The sequence below is a fragment of the Arachis hypogaea genome, chromosome 17 (assembly GCF_003086295.3).
Source record: "Arachis hypogaea cultivar Tifrunner chromosome 17, arahy.Tifrunner.gnm2.J5K5, whole genome shotgun sequence".
Lineage (NCBI taxonomy): Eukaryota > Viridiplantae > Streptophyta > Magnoliopsida > Fabales > Fabaceae > Arachis > Arachis hypogaea.
In genome coordinates this window covers 59,774,735-59,796,229 of record NC_092052.1, presented here as the reverse complement: position 1 = coordinate 59,796,229, position 21,495 = coordinate 59,774,735, and the positions used below count along the sequence as shown (strand labels likewise).

Here is a 21,495-nt window from a genome sequence, read left to right as displayed (position 1 = left end):
TCTATATGAATGTAACTAAATGCAAAAATACTTCTACCTACTTGATTAAAAGTAAACAAATCTTTTAAGAACAAACATGAACTGGATTTCACTAATTCAAATCACAAAATAAAGTACAAGTAAACTTGCAGAAGAAAATAGCTTATGAAAGCCGGGAACAAAGAATCGAGCATCGAACCCTCACCGAAAGTGTATACACTCTAATCACTCAAGTGTTTAAGGTTCGACTCTCTCAATTCTCTACTAACCTTGCTTTCTAAGGCTTGTTTTTCTTCTATCAATCAACAAAAATTTAATGTATAAATACACATATCAAAAGGTCTTTTAAGGGTTGTAATGGGGTTAGGGTCAAGGTAGGATTGTATTTGGCCAAGTGGACTAAAATCTGAATCCTTAATTAACTTAAACTTTTCTCACCTAACTTAAGACAATCCATGTAATCATAATACAATGTCTAACTATCCATTAACCATGTTTTCCACATATTCATGCATTCTAATTTCAAGTACAGTACATATGCATTGCACCACTTACTTTGGGGCATTTTGTCCCCTTTTACTTATTTGCTCTTTTTCTTTTCTTTTTCTCCTTTATTTTTCTTTTCCTTTTTTTATCTATATTATTTTTTTTGTCTTTTGTTTTTCTCAATGCATATGATTAAATTATTTAATGCATGAACATGTCCTAAATATTTCTTTCACATTTTCAAAAAATTCTAACATACTCAATTCTCAAACCAAAGGTTTCCAAACCCAATTTTCCCACACTTAAATCATAAGCACTCTCACTAGTCTAAGCTAACCAAGGATTCAAATTAAGGGCATTATTGTTTTCTACTTAGAGTTAATGATGTGCTAAAGTAAAGAATAAAAAGGGTAAAATAGGCTCGAATTGGTTTGCAAAGGATAATGAAAGGTTAAGGTCATATGGCTATGTAAGCTTAGTGAAACAAGGCCTCAATCATATAAGTGCATGCATACATCAAACAATGGAAATATAGAATTAAGCAAGACAAAGATCACAATTTTAGAGAGAACAACACACACCAAAAATAAAATATTGGTTGATAAGATGCAACCAATCAATTAGGCTCAAAATCTCACTGGTTTTGTGTGTTCGAGCTCTAAACCATGTTCCAAAATAAGATTCCTTCAAACAAGTTTATCAAAAATTTTAAATCAAATTAGTGAAATTTTATAAAAAGTTTCTTGAAGAAGAAAATATTACTTTAACCAAGTGGTGGTAAAATATGCATAAAATCAAACAAATATGCAATCAATCATGCAAATGCAACAACTAACTAAAAAGAAAATTAGACATTGGTGTTGAAAAGAAAATAACTAACCCATGGAGATCGGTATCAACCTCCCCACACATAAAGATTACACCGTCCTCAGTGCATGCTGAGATGTGCAAGTGGACGGGCTGCTACAACTGATGCTTTCTCTAGAGATTGTGCAGATGGACTTGTCTGTTGCCCCATATAGAAGTTTCTCTTTCCCTTTCTCGGTGGCTAGCCTGAAGGAAGAGGAAAAAGAAGAAAAAGTAACCCAGAAAACAAAGATAGAAAACAAATAAAATATGGGTGTTAATGCCAAATAATAAGGGTCTCAATTACATAGTAGCTACAACATGCAAGTGAAAAAATAGTAGAAGCAAACAACATATCAATAGTACAAAATTGCAACAAAGGGGAAGAGAGAGTAGGTAATGAAAGACAGTATAAACTCATGTCAATGCAAAAGTGATACAAGTATCATAAAAGATGAGCATTGACTTAAATAATATTACCCAACAGTGGAAAACAAGTCACTAAGCACCAAAATAATACCAGAAAAGATGTAACAGTTGAATAAGAAAATTTAACACCAATGGAAAAATAATCAATTTAGAAAAGAATAAAAAAGGCACAAAATTAAAATGCAATGAATGAAAGTATGCAAATAAATTAAGTAAAATAGAATGGAAGTGAAGAAGGATGAGAAGTTAAAGAGATGAAGAAAAAGAAAGTAAGAAAGGAAGAAGAAAGAATAAGAAAAGATAGAAGAAAGAAGAAAGAATGATAATAGAAAGATAAGTAGGATTGGAGAAGAAAAGATAGGAATTCTGGCGCTGATCTGGATAAACTGTGCGGCGCATGCGACGCAGACGCGTGGGTCACGCGTTCGCGTGGAATGAACTGTGCCATTGGCGCGAGTGCAGCCTCGCGCACGTGCAACTCTCTGTTTCGTTCGCATAATGCCAAAAATTTTGGGTGACGCGTGCACGTGGGTGACGCCCACGCGTGAATGGCTTCTATTTGAAAAATGACGCGGACGCATGGGGCACGCGTTCGCGGGATAGGGCTTGTGCTTCCAGCACCACTCCATCATAACTTTCTGCCATACACCCCTTTACGTCGATTTTGCAGGGTCACGCGTGCGCATGGGCGACGCACACGCGTGGGTGGCTGATTTTCGCAAACGACGCGGACGCGTCAGGGATGCGTTCGCATGGGCGTGTTTGTGCCTAAGGCACACCTCCAGCCACGCTCTCGCGTGACTTTCTACTTCCTTTCTTCTCGTGTCCAAGGTGGTGCCATTGCCGGGGAATTGCAAACGTGTACCTTAATATTGGTTATTGTAAATATTTTATTTTGCTTGTTTATTTGTTTTTATTTTTGTTTTTAATTTTCATTAGCTACTATGAGTTCTCACCCCCGTCGCTTCAAGTTTGGTTCCAATGTTGTTGTAAGGAATGGAAACTATAATGAAAATAGGCATCAAGGTTGGAAGAATCAAAGATGGGAGGAGCCACAAGGATTTGATCAACCCTGTTGGCAACAACCCCCTCCAATGCGCTATAACTAACAACCATTCTGTGATGCATACCAAGACAATAGTTATGATGGACCCTTTCGTGACAAACCACCTCCACCTAATTACTATGGTCAAGAGCCATTCCGAGGTGCATACCAAGATGATAGATATGGTGGACCCCCTTGTAGTTACTAACAAGTCCCATCATATGCTTATGAACCACCTCCACAACATACCTTTGAACCACCAAACTCACAAGCCCCTTTACACCATTCACCTCCATATGACCATAACCCTTACCCACCCCAATTCCAATCCAATTACCCCCAAGAACCACCACTTTCATATACACCATGTCCATATCCATTAACCCAAGAATCACAGGCTCGCCTCAAGGAAACAGTAGATCAATTTAATGCAACCCTTCATCAACTGGAGAAAGCAATAAATCGATTACCTTCCTAACGTTCGGGCACTCAAGGAACTCCCATGGCTACATGTGGAGAATCTAATGAAGAACGTAGCATGAAGGAGACACTAGAAACTCCGGTGGACAGTAAGGAGCATGACTTGGTACTAGAACAAGTGGAGGAAGCCGGAATTATCAAAGAAGAAGAAGTGGTTGAACACTTAGGAGATGCGGAACGTCCATGGGAAAGCCCAGTCATAGAGTCCCCTTCTAAGGAGTTTGAATTTGATGTTGAGGATGGTGTACAACCTCCAAGGTATATCATGGTTGAAGACTTTGAAGGGGATGATCAAGAGATGGATTCAATCATTGATGAATTCTTATCTACATTTGAATACTCTTCCATTGGACTTGACATGGAGATTAAAGAAGAAGAAGCACAACCTCCCATACCTCTGGTGAACAATGAAGAAGAGATCGAATTGGAAGAATGCTACCAAGAGGAAGAGGTTGATATTAAAGAAGCTTGCAAAGAGGTGGAAGTTGTCAAAGAAGAACTCAAGGGAATGGAGCTGGAAATCACCTTGCCAAAGCTGTTGGAAACCTCTCCCCCAAGGCCATCACCATCCATTCCTTCATTCAAGTGGGTAAATCTTTCATCTCTAAGCTTAATTAGCCCACTTGAATATGCTTTGCTTGAGACGGATGGGCAACTTAGAGCTCTTTGTGGCTATAAGAGTAAGAGGGAGATGGTTAGTGGTTGGCAACACAATCCTAGGTTCATTGTGGTAGGAAGCTCACGGCTGAATTATCATGGTTAGAAGAATACTAAATTGCATGGGTCTAGGAAGCTGTTTGGATGCCTCAGTGAGAATTCGGATTGCTTACCACCCAGTTGGAACAAAGATAGTCAACAAGAAGACGGGTGCAAAAGCAAGATTTGGGACCCCGGAATTCATTCTAGCAATCAACCCTCTTGGGGCTTTGTCACTTGCTTTAACTTACTTGAAGTCTTTATGCAACTAGTATGGGAACCCGGAGGCTATTGGAATTGCAAACATTGGTGGAGATTCCTGGATGAGTTCAAGCACAAGCCACCATAACAAGGAGCTCACCAAACGTCCAACTTAAGGACTTAAACCAAAAGTGCTAGGTGGGAGACAACCTACCATGGTATATTCTTTACTTTTTGTTCTTAGTTTAATTTTATTATATTTTCATTTGTGATCATTCATAATTTCTGCATAATCATCTACATTCTACATTTTGCATTCTGCATGCTGCATTAAAAAAAAATTGCAAGCGACGTGTAAGCGTCGCTGACGTGTCCGCGTCATATGTGCATTGGACACGAGAAGAAAGGAAGCAGAGAGTCACGTGAGAGCGTGGCTAGAGGCGTGCCTTAGGCACAAACATGCCCACGTGAATGCGTCCCTGACGCGTCCGCGTCGTTTGCGAAAATCAGCCTCCCACGCGTTCGCGTCGCCCATGCGCACGCGTGACCCTGCAAAATCGACGTAAAAGGGTGTATGGCTGATAAACCACTATTTTATGGTTTATATTGTGTCTAATTGTGTGGTTTTATCATGATCTTTACCCACTTATTCATTAAATAAGCATGCATTTGTAATTCCTTCCTAAAGATGCTTTATGATTGAAAACTTGCTTCCCAGAGACTTTTAATTATGTATTTTAATTCTCCTTTATTCCATTCGATGCCTGATCTGTGTGTTAAGTGTTTCAGGCTTTATAGGGCATGAATGAGTTAGAGATTGGAAAGGAAGCTTGCAAAAATGGAAGGAACACAAGAAGTTGAGGAGATGACCAGCGAGAAGTGACGCGGCCGCATGGCTCACGCGACCGCGCGAAAGAGAGGAAATCGTAGTGACGCGGTCGCATGGCTCACGAAACCACGCGGATTGGAATAGCACAAGTGATGTGGAGGCGTGGACGACGTGCCCGCGTGGCAAAGCAAAACGCCGAATGACGCGTCTGCATGAATGACGCGATCGCGTGACGTGCGCGATCTGCATAATCTGCAGAATTCGCTGAGGGCGATTTTGGGCCCTACTTTGACCCAATTCTCCGCCCGGAAAAGCAGACTAGAGCCAGAGAACATGCAGAAACCAACAACAACATTCATTCTACACAGTTTTTAGTTTTTAGATCTAGTTTTACCCCTCCTCTAGGTTTTCTCTCTCTACACATTCATAGTTCTTAGGATTTTAATTTCTATTGTTCTTTGCATTGGGATATTGAGAAGAGTTATTACCTCATCAAGACTTCGTCATTCTAGTTCGTATTCTTTACTTGGCTTTACTCTTCCATGTCCTTTAATTTACTCAATTTTACTATTGGATTATTTTAGAATTTATTAATACAAGAATTATGTTTATTTTTAATTCATTCCTTTGAGTTTTATTTATCATGTCTTCCTTTAATTCCCTTTCTTATGTTATGAGTTCTACATTCACAATGAGCGAGTAGCTCCTTAACTTGATGGGGAGTTGATTGAAAGGAACCCTTTAATTGGGGTGCTTAAAAGAAAAATTGTAATTGGGTTTATTGTTGGAATGCTCTCTGATCACTGACACTAATCCTTTTCAATTGAGCGGATTGGGACTTGTGAATAGAAACAACATTCCAACTTGTTTGACCTTCCCTTACCTAGTAAAGGATAACTAAACAGAACAACCTTTAATTATCAATTAATCTTGAGAGTACTGCAACAAGAATAGGGCTTCCAACTAATCTACTCCCAGTCAAGGCTTCTATTTAAATTATTTAATTTCTCTAATTTAATTTCCTGTTTATTTAACTCAAACCATTTTGAAAACATCTGATTAATAAAATAGCACACCTTTCTGCAACTCGTTGGGAGACGACCTGTGATTCATACTCCCAGTATTTTAATTTTAATTTTTGTGACAACCCTTCTAAATTGATAAGCAGATTTCTGGTTGATTAAGAACTATACTTGCAACACATATCTCATAACAATTCTTAATTCGCCAATTTCTGCCATGTCAATTTTTGGCGCCGTTGTCGGGGAATTGCAATAAAGTGCTAAAGTTATTAATTAGAATTTATTTATTTGCATTTTATTTTATCTTGCTACTATGAGCTTCTTGTTTCTTTCGCTAGATGACGCGTTCACTTCCTGATCCAAGCTTGCCAGTATTCGATCCTGAGATTGAAAGAACTGTTTCACGAATAAGGCAAGCTCGGTGTCGGTTAGTCCTCTCTGAGGGCGGATCTGAAACGTCATTTGAGGAAGAAACCAGCCCTCGTTCTACTGATTCGGTTGATTTACGTGTAGGTGACATGGCAGAACCTAGGAGAGTTACTATCCAGGAGCCTAGAGCCCCTGATTTTACAATGCAACCATTTCAAGCGCATCACCCAGCGGTGGCTACAGACTTTGAAATAAAGACCGCACTGCTCAATTTGATGCCCAAGTTTCATGGCTTACCTACTCAAGAGCCTATCAAGCACCTGAGAGATTTTTAAGAAGCCTGTTCTACTGTCAGGCGTGATGGTGCAGATGAAACTTCAATTTTGTTGAAAGCTTTCCCGTTTTCTCTTGAGGGAAAGGCAAGAGAGTGTTACTACACTCAACCCGCAGCAACTGTATCCAACTGGGATACACTTAGAAGAGAATTCTTGGAAAAATTCTTTCCAGCTGAAGTTACTGATAAACTAAGGAAAGATATTTCCATGATTATTCAGGACGAATCTGAGACTCTCTATGAATGCTGGGAGCGCTTCAATAATCTTCTGGAAGCATGCCCCCACCATATGATCGACAAGATAGTGTTGCTCGGTTACGTCACACAGGGCATGAGGCCCCAAGATAAGACCACATTGGAAAGTGCTAGCAATGGGTCTATGAAAAAGTACAAGACCACTGATGAGGCATGGCAATTGATCAGCAACTTAGCTGAATCTACTCGGAATCACAGGCAGAAACAAGGCCGTTCAAAAGCCGTTGCAGAAGTATCCTCTAGCAGAGAGACTGCTGCTCTAACTCAGAGTATCTGTGAAATGACCAACTTGCTGAAGCAGATACAATTGAATCAACAACAAGTTCTGCAAGCTCAACCTTCTCCACCACAGCAAAGCCAATAGTTAGTCCCACAGAGAGTTTGCAGAATCTGTGCTGATTATAGCCATTATACTGATGAATGTCCGTAGCTCCAGCAGGAAGACAACACCGTGGCAGCCACTCATAACTTCTATGATCGCCCCAACCAAGGGTACAATCAAGGTGGCAATTACAGTCATGGATGGCAAGACAATTCTAACCAGAATTGGAGGGACAACAACAATAGAGGAGGCAGAGACAATCAAGGAAATCAGATGTGGAATAACAACAACAGGCAGCAGAACCAGAACCAGCCTTACAGAGCACCTCACCTGAGGCAATCCCAAGGACCACAGAATAACCAACAGCAGACCTCTCAACTTACTTATCCTTCCTCATCTTCTAATGACGACTTACTACAATCTATTGATCGGAGACAACAGACCATGGAAAATAACCTTTATGCTATACTAAATGGTCTGAACTCTACCCTGCAAGCTATTGTCTCATAGATTGGATCAATGAATAACTCCAATAACCAGCCTTTGAGCTCCAGTAGAATCCCCTCTCAATCATTACCCAATCCAAATGGTGGCATTAATTCCATCACCCTAAGGTCCGGAACCACACTGCAGGAGAGGAATCAGGAGGAGCCAAGCCCACCAGAACACGCCTCAACTGAAGAGGTAGTGGAAATAGAAGATGTTGAAGAGGAAGAAGAGATGCAGGACATAGATGAAAAAGAAGAAGTTCAACCACAGGAGGAAGCACCAAAGGGTGCAGACACTGCAGAAGACACCACTCCCATTCCATTTCCACAACTTGCAAGAAAGCCCAGGAAGCAGCTGGAACCTGATCCTAAAATGGTAGAGATATTCAAAAAGGTTGAGGTAACTGTTCCTCTTTTTGATGTTATTCAACAGGTACCTAAATATGCAAAGTTTCTAAAAGATTTATGTATACATAAAGACAAAATTAATGAATTAGAAACTATTCCTTTAGGTAGTTCCATATCTGCTTTAATGGGAGGTTTACCTGAAAAGTGTAGTGACCCAGGTCCATGTATGGTTAATTGTACTATTGGTGGTGTGGTATTTTCTGACTGCATGTGTGATTTAGGAGCATGTGTGAGTATAATACCTTTGTCTATATATGATATTTTGAGGCTCCCTTCTTTAAAAAGGTCGGCAGCTCGTTTTGTGTTAGCAGATAAAAGCATTATTACAGTGGCTGGAGTTGCTAAAGATGTATTAGTGGGCATTAAGGGGCTCACATTTCCCATTGATTTTTATATCCTGGAGATGCCCCAAAATGACTCAGAGAAGCCATCATCAATCCTACTCAGAAGACTATTCCTGAAGACTTCGAAGTTCAAATTAGATGCTTTTTCAGGAACATACTCTTTTGAAATAGATGGCCGAGTAGTAATCTTCAATATAAATGGAGTTATGAAGCATCATCCGGAGGATCATTCTATCCTCCAGTGTGACATTATAGATGAAACCGTGGCTGAAGTTCACCAGGAGGAATTTGAAGAAAAGTACATAGGATAAGGTCCAAGTGTGGGAACATTCTTAGAGGACAATGACAGTACTTTACCATTGTCACCAGCTCCAGACAACCCAGAGCCTGACCATGATCAGAAGTTAGAATTAAAACCCCTTCCTCCACACCTCAAATATGCTTACCTTGAAGACGAGCAGAAGTTTCCAGTTATCATTGCAAGGGAACTCACCTCTCAACAGGAAGAGCAGTTACTTAGTGTGCTGAGGAGGCACAAGAAGGCAATTGGTTGGAGTTTGGCAGACATAGTAGGCATCAACCCTCAAGTCTGTGAGCATAGGATATTTTTAGAAGGGGGAGCAAGACCTGTCCGTTAACCCCAGAGAAGACTAAATTCCACTATCTTAGAGGTTGTCAAAAAGGAAGTGACCAGACTACTGGAGGCAGATATCATCTATCCCATCTCAGACAGTGAATGGGTAAGCCCAGTACAAGTGGTGCCCAAGAAGTCTGGAGTCACTACAGTGAAGAATGAGCACGGAGAGCTCATGGCAACCAGAGTTCAGAACGCCTGGAGGGTATGCATTGACTACAGACGCCTCAACCAGGCCACTCGTAAGGATCACTATCCTCTTCCATTCATTGATCAAATGCTGGATCGCCTGTCAGGTAAATCACATTACTATTTTTTAGATGGTTACACAGGTTATTTCCAGATTCATATAGCTCCTGAGGATCAGAAAAAGACCACTTTTACATGTCCTTTTGGGACTTATGCTTACAGGAGAATGCCCTTTGGCTTGTGCAATGCACCAGCTACCTTCCAAAGGTGCATGATGAGTCTTTTCTCTGATCTTATTGAGGACTGTATGAAAGTTTTTATGGATGATTTTAGTGTGTACGGTGATTCCTTTAGCCTTTGCTTAGATGGATTATCTAGAGTATTAGATAGATGTGTCAGTACAAACCTTGTATTAAATTTTAAAAAATGTCACTTTATGGTAAAACAAGGTATTGTACTGGGACATGTTGTGTCTAATACTGGCATTTCTGTAGATCCAGCAAAGGTGGATGTTATTTCTAGTTTACCTTACCCCTCTTCTGTGAGGGAGATCCGTTTGTTCCTTGGCCATGCAGGTTTTTATAGGAGATTCATTAAGGACTTCAGTAAGATAGCACTTCCCTTATCCAGGCTACTGCAGAAGGATATTGAGTTCGAGTTCAGTGAGGATTGCAAACAAGCATTTGATAAGCTGAAGACCGCCCTGACTCAAGCTCCAATTGTGAGAGGACCAGACTGGAGCCAGCCATTTGAAATAATGTGCGATGCCTCCAATCATGCAGTAGGAGCAGCACTGGCTCAGCGTGAAGGTAAGGACCCCTTTGTTATTGCTTATGCGTCTAAAACTTTAGATGCCGCTCAGTCCAATTACAGTACTACTGAGAAAGAGCTGCTTGCTATTGTTTTTGCTCTGGATAAATTCAGAGCCTATTTACTTGGTACGAAGGTAGTAGTGTACTCAGACCACGCAGTTCTAAAGTATCTATTAGCTAAAAAGGAGTCCAAACCAAGGCTTATACGTTGGATACTGCTATTACAAGAATTTGATTTAGAAATTAAGGATAGGAGTGGTAACCAGAATTTAGTGGCAGACCATTTGAGTCGCCTTGAGCACATTACAGATGACCCCAATCCTATAGCTGATAATTTCCCATTTGATAACCTACAAGCAGTATCTGAGGTAGTCCCTTGGTATGCACCTATAGCTAATTATCTAGTTAACCGCACCTTTCCTCCAAACTTTTCTAAGCATCAAAGAGACAAGCTGAAAAGTGAGTCTAAATATTATATATGGGATAACCCATATTTATGGAGATGTGGCGCTGATCAGGTAATTAGACGGTGTGTGCCTCAATCAGAATTCCAGTCCATCTTGGAGGCCTGTCACTCATTTGAGAGTGGAGGACATTTTGGCCCTCAAAGAACAGCTAGAAAAATCTTAGACTGTGGATTCTAGTGGCCTACACTTTTTAGAGACGCTACTGAATTTTGTAGATCTTGTTTTCCGTGCCAAAAATTTGGTAATATATCCAAGAGGGATGCGATGCCTCAACAAATTATGCTTTTCGGTGAAATCTTTGACGTTTGGGGCATTGACTTCATGGGTCCATTTCCAAATTCTAATGGTTATTTTTATGTATTGTTAGCTGTGGATTACGTTTCCAAATGGGTGGAAGCAATTCCTACCCGCACTGATGATGCTAACACTGTTGTTTCCTTTGTGAGAAACCACATTATTTGTCGCTTTGGATCACCACGAGCAATCGTGAGCGATCAAGGCACCTATTTTTGTAACAGGAGACTAACAGGATTACTGAAAAAGCATGGGATAATTCATAAGGTTGCAACAGCCTACCACCCTCAGACTAATGGGCAAGCCGAGGTGTCAAATAGAGAGATAAAGCGTATCTTGTAGAAGATAGTCAAACCTCATAGAAGAGACTGGAGCACCAGGCTACAAGATGCACCCTGGGCATACAGAACAGCATACAAAACACCCATTGGGATGAGTCCTTTCCGCTTAGTTTATGGAAAAGCTTGTCATCTCCCTATTGAAGTATAGCACAAAGCCTTTTGGGCAGTAAAGGAGTGTAACATGGGAATTGAGAAAGCTGGAGCTGAAAGGAAATTGCAACTGCAAGAACTGGAAAGCCTTCGCCTAGAAGCTTATGAGAACTCAAGACTATACAAAGAGAAGATGAAGGCTGTACATGATCAGCACATCAAGAGAAAAGAGTTCCAACCTGGGGACTTAGTCCTCCTTTACAAGTCTCGACTAAGGCTCATGCCAGGCAAGTTGAGATCAAGATGGGAAGGTCCATACAGAGTAGAGAAGGCCGAACCATACGGAGTTTACCACCTAAGCCATCCTTCAAGCTCTGAACTTATCAAAGTTAATGGACATCGTTTAAAGCTGTACCATGGCGAGAAGCTGAAGAAAAACAAGGAGCTCGAGATCTTCCTCTTGGAAGATCCCCACATAGCCGAAGCCTGAGCTAGTGGAGCGTCCAACTTACGGACGTTAAAGCAAAGTGTTAGGTGGGAGACAACCCACCATGGTATGATCGTTCTTTTCTTTATTCTCAGTTTTCCTATTCAATAACTCTTCTCTTTATTAGTACATTTCGTGCATCTGCATTTACATAATTTTATTTAAAAAAAAATTTTCACGTGACGCGACCGCCTCATTGACACGTCTGCGTCGCAGGAGATGGGAGGAAATAATAAAACAAACAGAGAGTCCTGCAAGAGCGTGGCTGGAGGCATGCCAATGGCACAAAACGCCCCACGCGACCGCGTCGCCGACGCGTCTGCGTCACTAGGGAACATTGGCCTCTCACGCGACCGCGTCACTTACGCGGCCGCGTGCCCTGGAATTTGTCGTGAAAAGGGTGCACGACCGAAAGTTGTGCTAGAGTGGTGCTGGATTGGTGCTGAACGCACAATCCTTCCCACGCGGCCGCATGACCGACGCGACCGCGTCATGTCCTTCTCATGGCCACTCCCGCGATCGCATGCCCCACGCGATCGCGTCACCCCTGATTTGGTAAAAATAAACTTTCAAACAGAGAGTTGTGCGAGTGCGAGTGCGAGGCTACCCTCGCGCCAGTAGCATGAAACGGGTCACGCGACCGCGTGACCGATGCGACCACGTCAATTATCATAAACGCAATTCGCGCGACCGCGTGCCCCACGCAGCCGCGTCGCTTGCGCCGCACAGCTTCCCTGATTTGCCAATTATCTTATCTTTCTTTTACCCAAATCCTATTTTCTCTTTTCCCTCCTTATTTCTTCCTTCTTCCTTCTTCCTTCTTCCTTCTTTCTCACTTTCTACTCTCTCTCTCTCTCTCTCTCACCTCCATTAACAAGGTTTTCTTTTCTTCTTCCCTCCTTACTTTTCTATTTTTCTTCTTATTTTTATATGTTATCTTCTTTTCTTTTCTTTTTACTTTCATTATTCATATTTTCTTTTTCTTTCTTTTTCCTTTTTGCTTGGTGTTAGAAATTTATTTGACTCATTATTTCTCATTATATTCTTGTGGATTGTTGTAAATTTGTTTGGCAATTGTATATTACTTTTTAAAGGGTTGCTTGCATGTTCAATTTAATACTTTCTATACCTTAATTATCATGCATGCTATGTGTTTGTGAAAAAGCCCATATGGCATTATGCACTTTCCTATGTTATTCTACTCTAACATTCAATGCTTGCTTTTCACAAATTTCTTTTACTATTGTATTAATTGAATTTAATTGTCAATACAAACGTGATGGCTAGTTTGTTACGAGTGATAACAAATTTGACTAATTAAATGCTTGATCTATGCTACTCATGCCTTTGCCTGCATGCCAATAAACCTCTTGCATTTAATTGTCCTCATATGCACTTGCTATATTTCCATTGATGACCTTTTCACATGTAGTCATGACCATGTGTTAATGACATCCTCTTTACCGTGCATTGATTATCACTCCTACAACCCTCTTCCTTGCTCTTTCTCTTTGAACTTAATTTCCTTCCTCTTCCCTTTTTCAGGATGGCCACCAAGAAAGGAAAGGAGAAGGCTACTCCCAAACAACCAGCAATAAGAGGAACAAAATGAGCATTAGTGGCAGAACCCTCTTCAACTGCGGTTAAACCCTCAACAAAAAGAACTAAGAGGATTATAAAGGTTGATGATAAAGAAAAAGCCTTCCCAGCAAAGGACACTGCGCGATTTCCCAATCGCTACTGTGAGCAGATGTTCCCCATCCTGGCAGAAAGGAGCTACAACAACGAATACCTTCTTCTCCTCCCAAACCATATTGCTACCTTTGTTGAGCCGCAAATTGCACAAAGACAATGGGGTTTCCTACAGAGACAGCCGAGGCAGGTCAATCTTTCTTGGGTAGTCGAGTTCTACTCTAACTTCCACCTGCCAACCCTGTAGTCTGTCTTTGTCCGTCAGAAGCAAGTCCCCATTACAGAAGAGGCCATTCAAAGAGCTCTAGGTCTTCCCCCTATTCCAGAAGGTTTGGATGCCTTTCAAGAAGCCGCACTCAAGCGCCAGATGTACCAATTTGACTGGGACACCGTTCTCAGAGTTATCGCACTACCTGGCAGCCGTTGGATCTACGGATACCATCGTACCTACCCTAAGGGAATATCGGCTTCTGCATTTACCTTGGAGGCTCGCGTATGGGCACAGATCATGTCCCATTACGTCTTCCCGAGCACTCACGAGTCCTCCTTCACTATGGACATGGCCGTTCTACTATGGTGCATCCTTACAGACCAATCTATGAACCTACCAAGACACATCCGGAATGCCATAGGACACGTACAAAATGCGGGCAACTTACCTTTTCTCGCCTTGGTCTCAGATCTTGTCTCAGCAGCCGGAGTCTCCTACAGAGCTGGGGACACCAAAGCCATGCTTCCACGGGATGATCAGTATGTCTCTAACGGGAAATACATCAGACCTGCACCAGCCGCCACAAGCCATCAGACTGAACCGGTTGAAGATATTGCTTCTTCAACACCACAAGCACCTACAACAGACCAACTGCTCCATCAGATACTCGAAAGGTTAGATTGGCAGGAAGCTAATATGAGAGAGCGCCGTAACAAGCGCCGATTCACATACCTCAAGGAGCTGATTATGGGAAAATTCAAGGACTCAGACACCCCGGATTCCACTTCCTTTACCAGCACAGGAAGCCATGATAGCCCAGACTGTGGAGATACTGCTATCAGCCCACCTTTGTTTCTGACAGATGGCACCGAGGACGGTGCAAATCCTTAAGTGTGGGGAGGTCGGTCAGTACCTGACTTTCGGAGGTAATTTCTCTTCCTTAAACACCAATAAATTAGGATATTTAGTTAGTTTTTCTTTTATAGAATAGGATAAATTGCATAGTAATAGGTTAGTTGCATGCATGTTCTACTTGATTGAAAATACAATAAGTTTCTTCTAAGACTCTATTTTTGGAACAAAATTTCACTAATTTTAATTAAAATTTTTATGTTAAATTTGCTTCAAGTTGTATTTGGAACATGATTTTTGAGCTAAAGAACACACAACCTGTGAGATTTGAGCCTTTATGCATGGTTACATTATTTAACCATAATTATTTTTTTCTTGTGTGTTTACTTCTCTATGATTGTAATCTATATTTTGTTCCATCCTATATGTCCAATGTTTATTATATTTATATGTTTGCATATGATTGAGGCCATTAATTGTTTAGCTCACTTATCCAAATTAAGCCTACCCTTTCAATTACCTTTGTTAGCCACTTTGAGCCTTTAAATCCCATTTGTTCTATATTTTACCACATTACTAGCCTTAAGCAGAAAAACAATTATATATCCCAAACTGAATCTTTGGTTAGCTTAAGATAGAATTGTGTGTGCTAATTAAGTATGGGAAATTGTGGGAACAAAAGATAATAAGGGAATGTGTCATGATAATATAATGAAAATTTGGAGACCTACTCATGTGAAACTATAAAAATTAAAAATCTATGTGCATTGATAAAGCTATGTTTATTTTTATGCTTATGAAAAAAAAAACCAAAAATATTCAATAAATAAATAAGGGGACAAAATTACCCCAATGTAAAGTTAAGAATTCAAAGATCTATGCATGTATGATAAAATTATGATAAAAAGTTGATACATGAGTATGGAATGTGAAAGGAAAATTCTGGGTAGCTAGGTATGAATTCTAAAGTTATATAGAATATATATAGGTTATGTTAAAGCTTGGGTTAATTAAAGATTCAGTTTATAAGCTTACTTAGCCATATATGTATCCTTACCATTACCTTAGCCCCATTACAACCTTGAAAAGACCTCATGATGTTTGCATTGGTATATTAAATGTTGTTGATTGGTTAGGAAAAGAACAAAAATTAGAGAGCACGATTAGAGAATGATAGAGTGATTGCCCTATACACTAGAGAGATTAGAGCGTACATACATCATCAGTGAGGGTTCAATGCTTAAAATTCTATGTTCCCTGCTTTCATGAGCTACCTTCTTGCATTTTTATCTGTTCTTACTGTATGAGAATTGAATTAGTGGAATTTAATTTGTAATTGTTTTGAAGAGCTTATTTACTATTGATCAAGTGGACAAGAATCATATAGTTGCATTCACATATATAGGTTTCATTGCATTGCATGAGTTTTACATGTTCCTACTCATTTATTTTATCTCCTTCAACTAAGCATGAGGACATGCTAATGTTTAAGTGTGGGGAGGTTGATAAACCACTATTTTATGGTTTATATTGTGTTTAATTGTGTGGTTTTATCATGATCTTTACCCACTTATTCATTAAATAAGCATGCATTTGTAATTCCTTCCTAAAGATGCTTTATGATTGAAAACTTGCTTCCTAGAGACTTTTAATTATGTATTTTAATTCTCCTTTATTCCATTCGATGCCGTGATCTGTATGTTAAGTGTTTCAGGCTTTATAGGGCATGAATGAGTTAGAGATTGGAAAGGAAGCTTGCAAAAATGGAAGGAACATAAGAAGTTGAGGAGATGACCAGTGAGAAGTGACGCGGCCGCATGGCTCACGCAACTGCGCGAATTGGAATAGCACAAGTGACGCGGAGGCGTAGACGACGTGCCCGCGTGGCAAAGCAAAACGCCGAATGACGCGTCTGCATGAATGACGCGATCGCGTGACGTGCGCGATCTGCATAATCTGCAGAATTTGCTGAGGGCGATTTTGGGCCCTACTTTGACCCAGTTCTCGGCCCGAAAAAGCAGACTAGAGCCAGAGAACATGCAGAAACCAACAACAACATTCATTCTACACAGTATTTAGTTTTTAGATCTAGTTTTACCCCTCCTCTAGGTTTTCTCTCTCTACACATTCATGGTTCTTAGGATTTTAATTTCTATTGTTCTTTGCATTGGGATATTGAGAAGAGTTATTACCTCATCAAGACTTCGTCATTCTAGTTCGTTTTCTTTACTTGACTTTACTCTTCCATGTCCTTTAATTTACTCAATTTTACTATTGGATTATTTTAGAATTTATTAATACAAGAATTATGTTTATTTTTAATTGATTCCTTTGAGTTTTATTTATCATGTCTTCCTTTAATTCCCTTTCTTATGTTATGAGTTCTACATTCACAATGAGCGAGTAACTCCTTAACTTGATGGGGAGTTGATTGAAAGGAACCCTTGAGTTGGGGTGCTTAAAAGAAAAATTATAATTGGGTTTATTGTTGGAATGCTCTCTGATCACTGACACTAATCCTTTTCAATTGAGCGGATTGGGACTTGTGAATAGAAACAACATTCCAACTTGTTTGACCTTCCCTTACCTAGTAAAGGATAACTAAACAGAACAACCTTCAATTATCAATTAATCTTGAGAGTACTGCAACAAGAATAGGGCTTCCAACTAATCTACTCCCAGTCAAGGCTTCTATTTAAATTATTTAATTTCTCTAATTTAATTTCCTGTTTATTCAACTCAAACCATTTTGAAAACATCTGATTAATAAAATAGCACACCTTTCTGCAACTCGTTGGGAGACGACCTGGGATTCATACTCCCAGTATTTTAATTTTAATTTTTGTGACAACCCTTCTAAATTGATAAGCAGATTTCTGGTTGATTAAGAACTATACTTGCAATGCATATCTCATAACAATTCTTAATTCGCCAATTTCTGCCACGTTAATGGCAGAAAGTTATGATGGAGTGGGGCTGGAATGATGCTGGAAGCACAAGCCCTATCACGCGACCGCGTACCTCACGCGGCCGCGTCGTTTTTTCAAAATATGCCACCCACACGAACGCGTCACCCACGCGAACGCGTCACCCTAAATTTTGACAATGAGAGTATGAAACAGAGAGTTGTGCGTACGCGAGGCTGCACTCGCGCCAATGGCACAAATCATTCCACGCGAACGCGTCCCTGACGCGTCCGCGTCACTTGAAAATAGCCCAACCTACGCGAACGCGTGCCCCACGCGTCCGCGTCACATGCGACGCACAGTTTATCCAGATCAGCGCCAGAATTCCTATCTTTTCTTCTTCAATCCTACTTATCTTTCTATTATCATTCTTTCTTCTTTCTTCTATCTTTTCTTATTCTTTCCTCCTCCCTTCTTTCTCACTTTCTTTTTCTTCATCTCTTTAACTTCTCATTCTTATTCTCTTTCATTCTATTTTACTTAATTTATTTGCATACTTTCATTCATTGCATTTTAATTTTGTGCATATTTTTATTTTCTTTTCTAAATTTATTATTTTTCCATTGGTGTTAAATTTTCTTATTTAACTGTTGCATCTTCTCTTGCATTATCCTGGTACTTCATGACTTGTTTTATTCTGATTGGGTAATATTATTTAAATCAATACTAATCTTTTATGATACTTGTGCTCCTCTTGCATTGATATGAACTTACACTGTCTTTCATTACCTACACTTCTCCCCTTTGTTGCAAATTTTTGCACCACTAGTATGCCATGTGCTTCTATTGTTTTCTCACTTGCATGTTATAGCTACCATGTAATTGAGACCCCTATTATTTGGCATTAACCCACTCGTACTTTATTTGTTTTCTTCTCTTTATTCTTGGGTTACTTTTCTTCTTTTTCCTCTTCTTTCAGGATGGCCACCGAGGAAGGGAAATGGAAAACCTTTACATAGGCTATAAACAAGTTCCATCTGCACAATCTTTGGAGAAAAGCATCAGTATAGCAACCCATCCACTTGCACATCTCAGCATGCACCGAGGACGGTGCAATCTTTAAGTGTGGGGAGGTCGATACCGATCTCCATAGGTTAGTTTTTTTTCTTCCCAACACCAATGTCTTATTTTCTTTATTAGTTCATTGTTGTATTTACATGTTTGATTGCATATTTTCTTGATTTTGTGCATATTTTACCACTGCTTGGTTAAAGTAATGAGTTTCTTTTCAAGACTTTATAGTATTTCACTAATTTAAATTAAAATTTTTGTGTTTAAATTGTTTGAAGATTGTAAATTGGAACATGAATTATAGCTAAAGAACACACAACCTGTGAGATTTGAGTATAATTATATGGTTACATTATTTAACCATAATATTTTATTCTTGTGTGTTTACTTCTCTATAATTGTGATCTTTATTTTGTTCCATTCTATATGTCCACTATTTAGTGTATTTACATGCTTGCATATGATTGAGGCCATTACTTGTTTTTGCTCACTTATCCCAAATAGCCTACCCTTTTATGTCACTCTTGTTAGCCACCTTGAGCCTTTTTATCCCCCTTGTTCTATATTTTATCACATCACTAGCCTTAAGCAGAAAAATAAATTAAATACTCCAATTGAATCTTTGGTTAGTTTAAGATAGTGTGTTAACTAAGTATGGGGAAACTGTGGGTACTTGGGTTAATGAAAGTGTACAGTGTTTAAATGATAAAATATTGAGAATTTGGGGTTTAGGGTTTAGGGTTTAAATAAGGGGACAAAATTACCCCCAATGATAAGTTAATGAAAAATCAATGCATATGTGATAAAATTAAAGAAAAGTTGATACATGAGTATGATATGCAAAAATGGGAATTTTGGGTAGCTAGGCATGATTTTAGAAGTACATAGAGTGTGTGTATAGGTGAAGAGCTTAGGTTAATTAAAGATTCATATTATAGCTCACTTGGCCATACATATATCCTCACCCTTACCTTAGCCCCATTACAACCCTGAAAAGATCTCATGATATTTGCATTGGTACATTAAATTTTTGTTGATTGGTTAGATGAAGAACAAAGTTTAGAAAGAATGATTAGAGAAGAGTAGAGTGAATTAACCCTAGACACTTGAGAGATTAGAGTGCATATACACTACCAGTGAGGGTTCAATGCTTGATTCTATGTTCCCTGCTTTCATGAGCTGTCTTCTTACAAGTTTACTTGTTTTAACTGTATAATTTGAATTAGTAGAATTTGAGTTATTTTTGTCATTGAAGAACTTATTTACTTTTAACCAAGTAGGTAGAAACATTTTGCATGTAGTTGCATTCATATAGATAGGTTGCATTTCATAAGTTTTACCATTCCTCTTCACTCTCTTATAGCTTCTCTTGAGCTTAGCATGAGGACATGCTAATGTTTAAGTGTGGGGAGGTTGATAAATCACTATTTTATGATTTATCGTATGCTCAATTGAGTGGTTTATATCAATTATTTACTCAATTATTCATATGATTTGTATGGTTTTACATTTTCCTTCCTGATTTTGTGCTATGATTGGAAACATGTTTCTTTGGTCTTAAATTTGCTATGTTTAGTCCTTTTTTATTACCATTCGATGCCATGATATGTGTGTTAAGTGTTTTCAAGGTTTATAGGACAGGAATGGCTTGGAGGATGGAAAGAAAGCATGCAAAACTGGAAGGAATACAAGAAACTGAAGGAACTGCTAAAGCTGTCCAGCCTGACCTCCTGGTACTAAATCGACCATAACTTGAGCTACAGAGATCCAAATGATGCGGTTTTAGTTGCATTGGAAAGCTAACATCTGGGGCTACGCAACGATATATAATTTTCCATAGCTGCCTAGAATCCAGGTGACGCGCACGTGTGGATCATGTGGACGCGTGACCTGGCGAAAACGCAATCCATGCTAACGTGTGGACGACGCTACCGCGTGACTTTGCAGCGACCTGTACGTACCAGAAATCACTGGGGGCGATTTTTGGGCTGTTTTTAACCCAGTTTTTGGCCCAGAAAACACAGATTAGAGGCTATAAAGTGGGGAAATCAATCCATTCATACACAACAACAGAGACAACATTCATAATTGACATTTTTTAGGTTTTAGATGTAGTTTTGGAGAGAGAGAGAGAGAGGTTCTCTCATCTCTCTTAGGTTTTAGGATTAGGATTTCTCTTAGTTTATGGTTATTTCTCCAATTCCAGGTTCAATATTCCTTTAATGTTTCTCTTTTACTTTTAGTTACTCTAATGCTTTTACTTGTTAATTACTTATGTTGCCAAATTGGCTTATGAAAATCTTTCCATGTTAGATTTGAATATTCTATTTAATATATTTGAGGTATTTCAGATTTATGATTGTTTTATTCTATTTATGATGCTTTCAATTTAATTTATATTTTTCTCCTTTTGGTTTTGGTTAAGTAATTGGTGACACTTGAGTTGACAAACTCAGCAGTTAATTGAAAATTGGAAATTACTGATTGATTTGGATCCCTCTAAAGCTAGTCTTTCCACAAGAGTTAACTAGGACTTGAGGAATCAAGTAAATTGGTCCACTTGACTTTCCTTTATTTAGTCAGAGTTAACTAAGTGGGAGCAATAACAATTTTCATCACACCTGATAAGGATAACTAGGATGGAATTTCTAGTTCTTATATCTCGCCAAGAGTTTTCTTTATAATTATTAATTTATTTTTCTTGCCATTTAAATTACTTGTTTCTTATTTCAAAAAAAAAAAAAAACCCAACGATACTTTTCCATAACCAATAATAAATCATACTTCCCTGTAATTCCTTAAGAAGACGACCCGAGGTTTAAATACTTCGATTATAAATTTTATTGGGTTTTATTACTTGTGACAACCAAACTTTTGTACGAAAGGATTCTCTGTTGGTTTAGAAACTATACTTAC

The 21,495-nt window shown here is 39.2% G+C and overlaps 1 non-coding gene across 1 annotated transcript; it reads right to left on the bottom strand.

The window, feature by feature from the left end:
• Positions 1-6,903: 6,903 nt before the first annotated feature.
• Positions 6,904-7,010, bottom strand: LOC112768086 (small nucleolar RNA R71). Its single transcript, XR_003185524.1, has one exon. It is a non-coding gene; the product is annotated as a small nucleolar RNA R71 (small nucleolar RNA).
• Between the last annotated feature and the right edge of the window lie 14,485 nt (positions 7,011-21,495).